We start from the raw sequence: 15,418 nt of genomic DNA, 5'->3' as shown, positions 1-15,418 counted from the left end.
ATGAGATGATCCATAAAAGGTAAGAGGATCGTAGTAAGAATCCATGATTTGATCGGATTTAGTAGAGATTTGAGTGAGGTGGCTAGGGTTTGAAAGGAGAGAGTAGAGAAGATTTTAGGACAGCGGTCTCAGGGAAATGGGGTTAGGGTTTCTGGGTTGGGCTAATTAAAAAAGGGGAATGAACGAGGGTTGTTGATCTTGAGAGATCAACGGCCAAGATTAAAAAATTGAACGGGGCGGGTCATGAAGATGGGTACCGACGAGTTTAGTATGGGGTCGTTTGGCTTGGGCTGGGGGGCTGTTGGGCTAAGGATTTGGGCCAAATTTGATCCAAAATTGGCTTAAATTGGGCCATAGTTTAAATACACAAAATTTATAAAACAATAACTTATAAAAGTAATTAATAAATAGTAAAAATATTACTTATGTAGTAAAATGATTGGAAATAATAATTTAGCATTATAAAAATATAAAATGCTATTTTGGCACAAATAATGTAATTAAAACACAATTATGCATGAACGTAGTCTATTATTACAAAAATTACATAAATAACTAAAATATAGATGTAATTATATAAAATAAAGTAAAATATTATTAAACACACACGTGGATATAAAATGATAATTTTGGGTGATTAAGTCATCATAGATAATTTAAAGGGATAATATTTAAGTAATTTAAATGCAAGAAAATTAATTTTAAAACTCTAAAAATTGCAGAAAATTATGGAAAGTACTTTTATAAATCTTGTAAATCAAATAATGATGCAAAATTGACATTTTGAAAATATATATACTATTTGAAAAAATGTGAGGGCAAAATTGGGTATCAACACCTGTTAAGGACCATTACCTTATTCTGAACTAAACAATGATATTTGCTCTTTAATATACCTTATATAAATCTAATTGCACTGATTTCAGGTCCAAAAGTCTCGTCTCACCCAGTACAAGCTGCTCGGCAATAAGCCACCTCAAACATTGAACAAGATTTCATATGATGCCACAATGCACCAACAAGCTACAAACTCGAATGTGATACATAAGGAAAACGAACTCTGGAAAGAACTACTCAACCTACGTAACTAATTAAACAGTCGAAAGGATGTTATGAACCTTCCTCAGAAAATGAGAAACAAAACACACAAGAACAAATATAGGGGAACTTTACTCAACATCACACCGTTGCAGCGTGCAACCCGATCCACGCATGATGTCGTTGCGGCGTGCAACCCGATCCAACCATAATACCCATGGCGGCGTGCATCCAAACAACATACCCGCGGCGACGTGCCACCCGATCCACACTTAATAATCTATAAGGAAATGCCTACCGAGCCAAAATGCTCATACCTACAAAACACCTGAATGTCGACCACAAGCACTATATGTGTATAATACCATCCCTGGAGAGACAGTTAGCGCCATACGCTACAAAACTCAAGCACGACTAAGGTGCAATAAATGACCTGCATCTCGAGAGCCATCCTGCTCATATAACACCGCAAGCTACACGGGACCACAATACATGTGTGAATAATCAAGCCATCTCACAACCCACATGGCACAATAGAGTATTACATGGAATAGCTGACGATGGGAATAACACCCGGCGCTGGAAGACTCCTCCATAAGCAACGCTATGCTGAACAAACACACCCGACCTGATATAGAGGACACATTCACATTTAGATCCATCCACGGACCTCAAGCCGATTCTGATCATACCGAACTGGGCTAATAACCTCCTAAGGATCCACAACAACCCTATTCATGACACATAAGAGCCGCCGTCCAATCCGGAACAAACTTTCACAGTCCACAACCAAATGAATAGAGCGCCTTCCAGGCCTAAACTCTCACATTAGCGATAGTACCATAATCTCCATACTCGGTTTCAATCTTTAATCAATCAAGTGACTACATGTCACACTTACACAATCTCCCTATGGGATATGCCCTCACGACCTTCCGCACCAGGTAGCAAAGTCTGCATATCCATGCCACCGGCCATACTAGTGCTGTCAAGAAAATCGAGACCCCATAAATCAGTATACAAATCCTCCTACACATGACACCATTCTCAAGTGACGCTAAAGAAAATACCAGCTTACCCTAAACATCTGAATTCTTTCCTGCTCATCCGAGCTCGTGACATTCTTGTCAACACCAAACTGCAACTTGATTTCCCATGCCGCTCCATGCACCTAACCTGCCACTACGCGAGAGTACAAGAATTTCATCATAACTCTTGAATAACTAATATAATAAACACTTCATCATATAGAAACTTTTCACCTAACTCATTTTAGGAAAACCATTACATCACGCGAGTGAATTCCCATAACTGCCGAAAATACAAATCTCAAGTTGAGGTCTAAACCACCATAACTCTTCCGGGATCCATCTACACATAACAGGCCATAATAATCGAATGCCTCTAAATAACTCAAATTACAGCGGCCGTCAAGCCTCGCACGTACCGCCACAAGTCACATGTATATCTTAACACTCTGACGGAACGGATCATTGCCACCACTATGCTGATTCAACCATTGCTAACCGAACCAACTTCTTCTAATTACTATGGACTTGCCCTAGAAATAATAATAGCTCCATTAAAAACATAACAAACTCAATCCGCACTCATCCCGAGTGACCCCATTTCACGAGATCACATTGTCTCAAAATCCACAAACTATCTCATACCATCCTTGTGCGCACATTCGCATCTTCAACTGGTACCCCCATTTTGATAATTCCTCTATGAATCTGAAGTTATTTTCTCCCATATCTCCAATATTACACCGCAGACCGATGATAACATAGAACACTCCAAGTCTCTTTCATAATCCACTACAAAAGCTCGATACTAAACCACACCATAGACTCGAAACCCTTGGGCACCGCACTTTAATTTTTGAACCCACTAGGACCGTTGTTGAGAGTCACCCACTCTGACATGGTCCCGAATATAATCAACTCCAAAACTCTGCTAGCACATGAACACCCTCTTAAAGAAGCAACCGGCTGAATTCCTTTCTTTGTACATCACATCCATATGAAGCATAAACTCTGAGTCTTCCCAAAACCTGAACATGAATCGATAAGGCCAAATATAGCACTCATTCCTCAAACCCTTTGCTCAAATTACCACTAATGTTTTCTTTCCTTAGTCGTAATAACCAACCAATACACCGATAACCAGAAACCGCACAAGTAGACAACCACGCAATCCAATCGTAGACGGTCGGGCTCCCCCACTTAGCTTGAAGATATAATTACATAACCCTGAAACCCACCAAGATTCCTTCTTCCCCATTGACATCAACTGAAAGTCCGCCAATACATTCCAAACTCGAAGTCATATTGCATCTAAATAAAATCCGTGCACCTAGTCACTGCCCACCATGATTCCCGAATTGCTCTAAACTTTTCTCAAGGCGCGTGGCTATCCTACCATAGAACCCATATGCTACCGTACCACTCTCCCACTTTGGTTAAACCCTCTCCTTTAAGCAACTTCTCAACTTCCTCTTTTCATACTTGACCTGCTAGTAATTCGACCACCGCGAGATACCTTCTGCCCCGTCTTTCCTCCTTTTCGCTGCCCAAATACTGCCTCAAATAAAAATCCATCACTGTAGCACCTGACATGATAAATTGCTACCAACTCTAAGCCTCCTCTTAGATCATCTTTCCCGAGCCATCAGTATTAGAAATGCCGATTCGATCCTGAAGCCAACATATACCTGCCATATCTGACAATCGCTTCTTAGGCACTATTTCACAGCATCCTGCCCCGAAGGCAAATCAAATGAGACCATAACACCGGCGAACATCAATGCATTCCATCAAGGATGACGACACCACATCAAGATGAGAATTACTCCATCAAGCCTCGCTACTCCGTCAACCCAAGCATGAGCATTCATAGACCGATTATCTTTCCTCCACTGGATTTAAATGTTGAACCCCTAAGTCATGCACTGAGAAATCCTCCTTTCAAGTCATTCACTGCCTCGACACATAGACAAACACCATACCATTGCACCAACACTACGTCTGAACATCATAGCAATCTGCACGCAGCCTTGAAACCATTGAAAATACAGCTACTGAGCCGAAATGACAGAACATCCTTCTGCAAGAAGACGATAATGACTTGCTTGAATGCGCAGGGAGAAACATCCTACCCATGTCTGTAGTACCACTACAGCTCCTCGATGCCCAATTGACACGAGCGTTGAACATCATATAAGAATGAGTAGGAAGGATATAAAGGCATAAGCCTCAAAGGAATCAAATCACACGATGGCGAATCAAGAAAGGGAAGTGCTCCTAACAGCCCTGTAGCCTCTCGAAGATAAGTACAGACGTCTCTGTACCGATCCGCAAGACTCTACTAGACTTGCTCATGACTCGTGAGACCTAAATAAACCTAACGCTATGATACCAAGCAGTCACAATCCAAAATACTCTAAGGTCATGATGGCGCCTAACACCGCCGTCAGGAAAGCCAACAGTGAATGATTAACTTAATTACTCATTTAGTACTTTTGAAATCGAAATTTTCATCAATTAAATAGTAAGAAATAGAATTCACAGGATAAATGATAATATTTTTACAACTTCAATAATGAACAACCCGTAAGTACCCCCAAAACCCGATGTCACAAGTGCATGAGCATCAACTAGGAAATATAATAAAATACAACATCTGTTTGGAATACAACTTAGACAGGAGAACATAAATAACTCTGATGGAGACTCTGCAGGCTGCGGATCGTAACATGAAATGCATCTCACGGTAAGTACCCGCAACATCCACGCCTCTGCGCCCACAAAACCACCATACATATATGTACCTGCACAAAATGTGCACCAAGTGTAGCATGAGTACATAAATCAACGCGTACCCAGTAAGTATCTAGCCTAACTCCAGAGAAGTAGTGACGAGGGGTCGACATCGACACATACTAGTGATCCAATAAGACAGATACAGTAAGAGGTAAACAGATATGGGGCAGAGTAAATAGATGAAATAAAAAAGTATAAATACGTGGTACAATCCTCCTATCAACAGTAAACTCAAACTCTCGATTAGCAGTTACCTCCTCAACCGGAGTATATATATATATAATGGACCCCACTAGATAGGTCGTCATAATTCAAATCACGAAAACTCCCAGATACACTGCTTTTCGACAATTAATACGCACGATTCCATAGGAATATTTTATAGAAATGCCGAGGCGTACGGCCTGATTCCATTATAACTGGTATATAACTATAGATACATCTATTATATTGCCGAGGCAAACGGCTCGCTCCCATGAGAGTGTAGTACATAATCCTGCCGAGGCGTACAACCCGATCCACCATATTGTGCGCACTGCCGAGGGTCGAACGGTATGAACCATAGATGTATCTATCCTGTCGAGGCGAATGACCCGATCCTATTAGAATAAGAAGCTTTGATGGGTCCTTAACCCCGCTCACCAATGGACATGTGAGTTATAAGAAGATTTGGGGAAAACCTTTCGATGAGAACACATAAAACGGGAGAATTTCGTAAAGAGAGTACAATTATACATCGGATAATCATGAAGCCCCTAGAATCTCTATGATGGCAAGTCCATTACTCTACACAAGTATAGTCTCAAGTCGCATCGTAAAAATAAAGAAATTTAATAGACACGAAAGAACTCAAGTAGTACAGCTATAGCATGGTGTGAGCCTAAGTCTACCTGGACATAACATGAATCTAGCTACGCACGGACTCTCTTCACCTTGTGCGTACGTAGCCCCCGTAATAAGTAACACATAACAAATACATCACCTAGGGGTAGTTTTCCCCCTCACAGAGTTAGACAGGAGACTTACCTCACTCAGAAGTTCCAAAACCGGCTCCAAGGCCTCTCTAACACCTCAAACCAAAGCACGTCGATCCAAAACTATTCAAACAACATGCAAACCAGTCAAAATACATTCTAATACCCATAATTGATCAATTTAAACAATTCCTAACTCCGCTAGAATATTCTATAAAATCAACTCTTGGGCCCACGTGCCCGGCCGAAATTTTTGAAGATAAGCTTTACCCATAACACCAAGAACTCAAATATATAATTTATACCTAATTCCATATCCAATTTCGTGTTCAAATTCCAAAAATGCCAAATTCTAGGTTTTCTACCAAAACCCCAGAATTCTTACTAATTTCCATGCCCTAATCCGCATAAAACCCATGTATTTAACTTGTAATAGGTGGTAATCACTTACCTTATGTTGCTTGATGACAATATTCCCTTGAAGCTCTCCAAAATCGCCCCAGCCAAGTGAAAAATGGAAGAAAAATGGGCCAAGTCCCGTTTTTATAAAACCTTACTGCCCAGCGACTTTCCGCACCTGCGGACACCATCCGCACTTGCGGAAAATCAATCGTAGGTGCGGTTCCCTCCAAGCCAGGCAAAATTTGCTTCTACGGACAACATTTCGCTTTTGCGCGACCGCTTCTGCAGCCAACACGCGCTTCTGCGCTGCGCATGTGCGGATACCCCGCCGCTTCTGCATCCCATCCGCCCCTCTCATTTTTTGCTTCTGCGAAGATCCCCTCGTATATGTAGGCTCGTAGATGCGGAAATGCACTCGCATCTGAGGCCATCTCAGCTAGTCCAAAGGTTGCTTCTGCAGCCACCATGCCGCTTTTGCGGCTCCGCACCTGCGGCCAAAACCTCGTAGGTACTGTTACACCAGATATGCCGCCACTGGCCTTTGCATAAGGCCAAATTCTAATACCCATAATTGATCAATTTAAACAATTCCCAACTCTGTTTGAAAAGTCTATAAAATCAACCCTCGGGCTCACGTACCCGAATTTCGAAAATATTCGAAGATAAGATTTGCCCATAACACCACGAACTCAAATATATAATTAATACCTAATTCCATGTCCAATTTCATGGTCAAATTTCAAAAATGCCAAATTCTAGATTTTCTACCAAAACCCCATAATTTCTACTAATTACCATGCCCTAATCCACATAAAAATCATATATTTAACTTGTAATAGGTGAGAATCACTTACCTTATGTTGCTTGATAACAATCTTCCCTTGAAGCTCTCCAAAATCGCCCCAACCAAGTGAAAAATGGAAGAAAAATGGGCCAAGTCCTGTTTTCATACAACCTTACTACCCATCGACTTTCCGCACCTCCGGACACAAGCCGCACCTGCGGAAAATCCATCGCAGGTGCAGTTCCCTCCAAGCCAAGCAAAATACGCTTCTGCAGACAATATTTTGCTTCTGCGCGACCGCTTCTGCGGCCAACCACGCGCTTCTGCACTGCGCATGTGCGGATACCCTGCCGCTTCTGCGTCCCAGCCGCCCCTCTCGTTTTTCGCTTCTGCGAAGCTCCCCTCATATATGCGGGTTCATAGATGCGGAAATGCACTCACATCTGCGGCCATCTCATCTAGTCCAAAGGTTGCTTCTGCAGCCACCATGCCGCTTCTGTGGCTCCGCACCTGCAGCCAAAACCTCGTAGGTACTGTTACACTAGATATGCTGCCACCGGCCTTTTCATAAGGCCAAATTTAATCAGTTAACCATCCGTAATCCACCCGAGGCCCCCAGAACCTCGACCAAATATACGAACCAGTCCTAAATCCAAAACCTCGCACGTGCGGTCACATCAAACAATGCTAAAACCATGAATCGCATCCCAATTCAAGCTTAATGAACTTTGAACTTCAAACTTCAACATCTGATGCCGAAACCTATCAAATCAGGTCCGATTGACCTCAAATTTTTCATACAAGTCATAATTGACATCACAAAGCTACTCCAAGGCTCGGAACCCCAAAAGGACATTGATAACATTAAAATCTCAATTAAAACCAAACTTAGGAATTCCTTAATCTTTTAAATATCAACCTTCCATACTGAGCGCTGAAACGCTCCTGGGTGATCCGATACTCAACTCTAACATATGCCCAAGTCCGAAATTATCATACGAACCTATTGGAACCTTTAAATCTCGATTTCGAGGTCGTTTACTCAAAAGTCACACCTTAGTCAATTCTTCCAACTTAAAGCTTACGAAATTAGAATTTTCTTTCCAAATCAACTCCGAACTTCCCGAAATTCAATTCTGACCACACGAATAAGTCATAATACCTGAAGTGAAGTTACTCAAGACCTCAAACCACTGAACGACGTGCTAGAGCTCAGAACAACCGGTCGGGTCGTTGCAATTGTGCATTTTATGATATTGTAGTTTGCTTTTTTCAGATCGTATTTTACTATAACTCAAAGAGTGATATATTTTATTCTAAATTGTAAGGACTAATACTTCAAATATCTGCATGATTAGTAAATCTAATTCAGCTGCACCTTCAATTTTCTATCAAGCTCTAATTATTTTCTATCACATTCATATAAACATCTCCTCTAATTTTCTATCCATTTTTTTTGCTACTTCAATGTACCAATTGTTTGAACCTTTCATTCCATCTTATTTCTTAACTGTATATAATTATTTTACATCTCTCTCTCTCTCTCTCTCTCATATATATATATATATATATATATATATATATATATATATATATATATATATATAACTACTATATTAGGAAGAAACTACTATCCATTCAATTTGAATTTTTAGTTTTTTTTATATTTTATTTTTTATTATTTTAAAATAATTTTAAAACTTCAATTTGAAACTACTCCATAATTTGAATGGGTAGTTTTTTTTAAAAATATATTTTCGTTTTTAATTATAGATAATTATAAGATATTTATATTTATTAATTCAAATAGAGTAACCAATTAATTTAAAATTTAAAATTTAAAATATTTTTTAATTAGAAAGGTAGTTTATTTTATCTTAACAATGTTACTTGACTTTTTGTAGTTATGCCACTTGGTTTAATGAGATTTTTTTTTTCTACTTTTAATTATAGATAGATAAAAAAATTAGAGTAAAGCATTGGCTTTGGCCTTTGGCAGACTGCGGTTAAAAGAAAATAGGAGTAGAGGACATGACTAAGGCTGGGAATCTGAACTGTGTTTCCTGTGCTTTGATGTTTTCGTATATCAGGTTATGGTATTCGCATTCTCTACCGCGGTATTCTTATCTTCATCGGCTAATTTTGCCTTTTCCTTGTTATTTCCTCTATTTAGCATATTTTATTTCTACGTTTGGTATTCATTTTATCATTTTTTTTATTAAAAGGGAAAATATTCCTCTTATCTATGTATTCATATTACTTGGATCATATTTCTTTTTCTTCTTCTCTTTTCATTTAACCAATTGAAAAGTGTATGAGTCAAAATCTACCCTAGAATATTTAAGATAAGATAACACTAAAGAAAGAGTCCCCGAGCCGTCGTTAGTCAAGGTGGAGCAGGAAGCAGCAAGACCTATAGCCGAAGAGTCGACGATAGCCATGGTCGAGGTGTTGATAATGGTCGAAGTCGAGCATCGCTGATAAAGTTGTAACAGTTGGTTTTCAAAATAGGATATGTAAGAGAATATTCTAGTGGATATTCTCTACACTTGTACTATTAGGGTTTACTAGGAAAATATCTCATATAAATAGAAAAAAAGGCAATGATATGAGGCATGCGATATTCATTTTGTAAGAACAGACTTTGACAAAAGATTCTCTCTCTCTCTCTCTCTCTCTCTCTCTCTATATATATATATATATATATATATATATATATATATCGCTCTCTCTCTCTCTCTTACTAAGATACAAACACTACCTTTTATCAATATTCTTGTCTATATTATTTCATACTTTTCCATCAGATCCGAGAATAATTCGAACATTCAAGGATTTGTCTGTCACTCATCATTGTCAGGTAGAACAATCGTCTAGTTCATCCTTTATTGGGTGAATCATTCCTCCTATTTACTTGAATGTCATTTATTATTATTCATTGCTATTAAATGCTACATTATTGCTCATACGTTTTGGAATAGTTATTGCATGCTATTATCACTTTCCTACCAGATCTATTCGACGCTAATCACGCTTTCAAAAGTCACATATAAAAATATTATTATTAACTAGGTTTAACCTCTTATCACATAAATTTAGTTATTTGAACCAAGAGTTATATTTTTTGGTAAATTAATTTGGCGCCATATGTGGGGATTTCTTAGTTAAGCTTTTTGTTTTTTCTAGATCTACAACTAACACGGGTCACTAATGTAAAAACAAAATGCAAAAATAAGATCTCCTTTCTTTGTGTGCACAAATCCCAACATGGCAGGTAACCGAGAAGAAAGGACGAGAATAATAAGTGACCTTCCAACCAACCTCATGAACGTCATCAACGAAAGTTATGAAACAGTAGATGAAGTCGCAATGCCCAGTGCCTCCCCTAGGCGAGATGGGTCCCCGCCCCCTTACTGCAGCATCACAAAATATCTTGGTAAGGGAGCCTCCACATCTGTGGGGGAGGAGACGCCCCCAACTGTAAAAAAAAAAAAAAAAAAGCTCCTCGAAGTGTGGCTAACTGACATGCTAACCAACATCCTCAAAAGGCCCGCCCAGGACACGACTACAGAAAATGCAAGAACTTGCACTATACAACTATCAGATGAGTAGTGCAACCAACTCCCTCCTCCTCCAACAACAGGTATTACTCACAATGTCATTAATAGTGCAGGTGACAACGCCCTCGCGCCCTCGCAGCCATTTTGAAAAGGATAGAGGAAATAGAGAATGAGAACAAGGCACTCCGAGATCAAATGGAAGAACACCAGGAAAGGGTCGATAAAATACCGGGCGCCCTCAATCTGTTGCCGAAGAGGGACGTTGGCCGGTTTGTCAAACAGTCGTATAGTGATGATGCAGCCCTACATGCTATGCCAAAAACCTTTAAAATGCCACACTACCTCAGGATATATGACAGCACAACTAACCCCGAAGATCATGTGACTTATTACGTCACCGCCGTAAAAGGCAACGACCTCTCCAAGGAACAAGTGTCTTCCATTTTGCTGAAAAAGTTCTACGAAACCCTCACTACAGGAGCATTAACCTGGTATTCGCAGCTACCAGCATGCTCCATTGAAATATTTTAAGAAATGGACGACAAGTGCGTAACGGCCCACGTAGGAGCCAAAAAGGCCGAGGCAAGAGTGAACGACATATTTGCCGTCAAACAATCTCTGGGAGAGGGATTAATGGACTTTCTCGCCCGGTTCAACCGAGTAAGGATGACGTTACCAAACGTCTCCGAAGGGATGGCGGTCGCAGCCTTTAAGAACGGGTTGAGCTGGGATTGTTCAAGAGAAAATAGGAAACTGTTAAGTCGATTGATGAAGTATCCCCCAACCACTTGGGACAAAATCCACAATGCTTACTGTGCCGAAGTCCGTGCAAATAAGGACGACCTCAACGGGCCAACCCACTGGCTAACCTCATTACAAGCGAAGTCAATAAAGGATCGAAGAGACAACGCCAGAAGAGATCACCCGATCCCACAACCTAACAGGAAATGACACCAACCATATATGAGAACGGTCGTCGCCCCCTCTCCTCGATATGAAGAAGGTCCATCCAGACCAAGGTTGTACTCATCGAAATGACAAAGGTATGCCCCCATTGTCTGCTCACAATTTTTGTGTGTTACCTACATAGATAGTGCACGCCCTGGTGAAGGTCGGACCAAAAGTGAAGTGGCAGCCAAAGATGAGATCAGACCCTAATACTAGAAAGTCTGACGCCCTCTGTGAGTTCCACCAGGAACGAGGGCACAAAATGGAAGACTGCATCGCCCTAAGGCAGGAGGTCGTGAATATGCTACGACAAGGACATCTTAAAGAGCTGTTAAGTGATAAGGGAAGAACTAATTTTTCCATAGGGTGCGAACATCGAGGGCCACCCAAACCGCCCTCACCAGCCCGTACCATCAATATGATCATCGAAGACGACGCCTCTATCAATAGCGTGAAATTCATCACTACATACAAACTCAAGTGATCCATCACTCGCGAACAGTATGACGAACTCAAAGAAAGTATCATTTTTGGCAAGTTGGATGCCGACGGTTTGGTCTTTCCTCATCATGACGCTCTCGTTATTACTCTACGAATTTTGGATATTGATGTTAAACGCATTATGATTGATGATGGAAGTGGCGCGTGCATTATTCATCCTTGAGTACTTACTCAAATGAAACTCGAGGATAAGATAGTGTCGCGCTGCATCACGCTAACTGGTTTTAACAATGCAGTTGAACAGACATCCAGGGAAATTACTTTCCCTATTTTGGCTGGTGGTGTAACTCTGGAAACAACATTCCACATCATGGACCAAGAAACCGCGTACAACGCCAAAGTGGGATGACCGTGGATACACCCCATAAAGGCCGTCCCCTCTAGCTTATACCAAGTCATCAAATTCCCAACTCCATGAGGGATATTCAGCATACGAGGAGAGAAACGTACATCCCGGGAATGCTACCGCATTGCTTTAGACATCACTGCCACCCAACAAATGAAGGACAAAGAAAAAGAGGCATAGTAATCAGCCGGGTCGAGGTCGGGGCATGACGAGGTCGGGGAAGGCATCAAAGATCTCGACATAGTTGAAGCCGTAGGGTCGACCATAGAAAACCTCGACCCCATTCAATTAGACTCAAACGATCACAACAAAAAGGCTTATATCGGTTGCAAGCTCCAGGACCTAAGTAAATTCAGTCAATTCTTAAAAGCTAACGCGGATTTTTTTGCTTTCAGATATACAGATATGTTGGGCATCCCAAAGGAGATCGCCACGCATAAATTAAATGTCGACCCCTACCACCCCCCAGTGAAGCAGGTCAGGCATAAATTCAACTCCACAATCAACGACCCAATGCACGAGGAAGTGGAAAAACTGTTAGAAAATGGTTCTATCAGGTAATCAAAGTACCCCAAATGGGTCGCCAACGTGGTAATGGTTAAAACGAATAATGGGAAATGGCGGATGTGTGTAGACTTCACATACTTGAACAAAGCATGCCCAAAGGATTCGTTCTCGCTGCCTCACATTGACCAACTCATTGATGCAATGGCCGGACATGAGCTGCTAAGTTTCTTGGATGCTAACTCAGGCTGTAATCAGATCCTCATGGAAGAGGAAGATTAGGAAAAAACCACGTTCATCACCTACCAAGGAACGTACTGCTACGGGATCATGCCCTTCAGACTAAAGAATGTGGGGGCGACTTGTCAAAGGTTGGTGACAAGAATGTTCAAGGATCAGCTCAGCAAGACAATGTAAGTATATATAAACAACATGTTTGTCAAGTCAAAAAGAGGAGAAGATCACATGGACCATTTGAAAGAAACTTTCGACAGACTCAGACAGTACGGAATAAAACTGAACCCAGAGAAGTGTACGTTCGACGTAGCCTTGGGAAAATTTCTAGGGTTCCTCGTATCACAGCTAGGGATCGAGGTCAACCCTGACCAAATTAAAGCCATTGAAGGGATACCCGAACTCTTGACCACCAAATAACAGGTCCAAAGATTGACTGGCCGCATCGCCACCCTATCAAGGTTAATCTCGTAATCGTCGAATAGATACCATAAATTCTTTGACATACTCAAGAAATATAACGGCCTCCAATGGACTTTGGAGTACGTCTAGTCTCTGAGGGAACTAAAGGCATACTTGTCATCGCCACCCTTGCTTTCAAAACCAGAGTCGAGGCAACATCTCCTCATTTATCTAGTTGTATCTGAGGTAGCTGTGTGCACAATCCTAATTTGAGAAAACAAAGGTACGCAATCTCACATCTATTACATTAGCAAAACACTAGTCGATGCCGAGACGAGGTACCCACACCTTGAGAAACTGGCTTTGGCCTTAGTCATAGCTTCACTGAAGCTTAGACCGTATTTCCAGTGTCACTGACGGTAGGCTATAATTATGTATTTCAGTCGCTTATTGCCCTCTAATTCACTACACTTTACTTGTGTTTGATCTTTAATTGGTAGTGTTTTGCACTTATTGTGTGTTTTATACCTTGTAGGAGTGATTTCGAGCTATGTAGATATTGTGGAACTAATTCGAGCTATTTGGAGCTTTGAAATCTGAGTAAAAGCCCAAGGTATTAAGCCGGGATCGAGATTGGGGTCAAAAACTAAGTATACATATGAAAAATAAAAGAAAAAAACACTCAAGACCAATTGGATGGCCTATCATGGCATGAAGCTGGTTGGGCATCTAATTTAAATGTTAGGCAACAAAACTTGCAAGGAACTGAAATATTTTGATAAAGTGGATTAGCACTTTATGCTTGCCAACGTGTCCAACAAAGGGGACAAGTAAATTGTCATCAGGAATTAAAGAACAAAGTCCTCTAAATTTTTCCATTAGTGCGGCGCGCAGTGCGGCGCGCTGGACGATGCGACAGTGCTATTGTGCGGCTATCAGTTAGAACCTGCTCTCTGAACTTCTCCGCAAGCGCCCCACATGGGGCGGCGCACCTGTGCAATATTTACAGAGTAAATGTCCTACTTTGGCTTGGAAAAGGTATTTTCATCTTTGCCCGACCCTACTTGGTATAAATATATGAAAAAATATTATTTTCTGGACTTTTGACTCATCTAAAACCTAAGGAGGCTAAGGAGGAGCTGGACAAGAAAAAGCACAAGGAATTCATCATTCAATCCTCACTCAAGACAAGAGTTTGGATCGTTTTATGTTTTTCTTTACTTTAACATATTTGTGATGAATTACTCTATATCTATGGTGTAGTTCTATTTAGGGTTTGATGGATTTGGTGTATTGAGATTTGTTTGTGGATTATAACTCTAGTTTTATGTATTGAATCGTTTTGGTTGTTTTAATTATTGCATTTATAGTCACTTGTTCATGTAATCGAGAGAGGCATAACTTGTGATATCTTTGCATTATCTTGTTGGTTGAATTCATTAATTTTTCTAAGTAATCGAAAGAGGTTCTCTTAAATACCAATCCACTACGAAGTCATACATATCTTCATCGAGCTTAAATTGGTTCATATTATGAGGTTGAGACTTAATCGAGAGAGGAGTTTCTACTAAACGTTTGATCTAATAATAGAGTGAATTCGAGAGACTCACTTGAACATTAGAAGTGAATTAACTAGAGTTAAATCCCAGACATTTATCTTGCACCAATCCAATCAATCCCTATTTTCTCCCATTGACATCTTCCTTGCTCACTTTTGTTCGATTGTCATTCGTCAATTAGCTTTAGATTCATAGTTAATTTTAGTTGTTAAATCACATTATTCTAAACTGTTGATTATCTTGGATAGCAATCTAGCTACAAACTACGATAATACTATTTAACTCCAATCCCTGTGGATATGATATTATATTATACTATATTCGACTAGCGAGCATATTTAA

The sequence above is a fragment of the Nicotiana tomentosiformis genome, chromosome 1, assembly GCF_000390325.3.
Source record: "Nicotiana tomentosiformis chromosome 1, ASM39032v3, whole genome shotgun sequence".
Lineage (NCBI taxonomy): Eukaryota > Viridiplantae > Streptophyta > Magnoliopsida > Solanales > Solanaceae > Nicotiana > Nicotiana tomentosiformis.
This window is presented reverse-complemented; position numbering follows the sequence as displayed.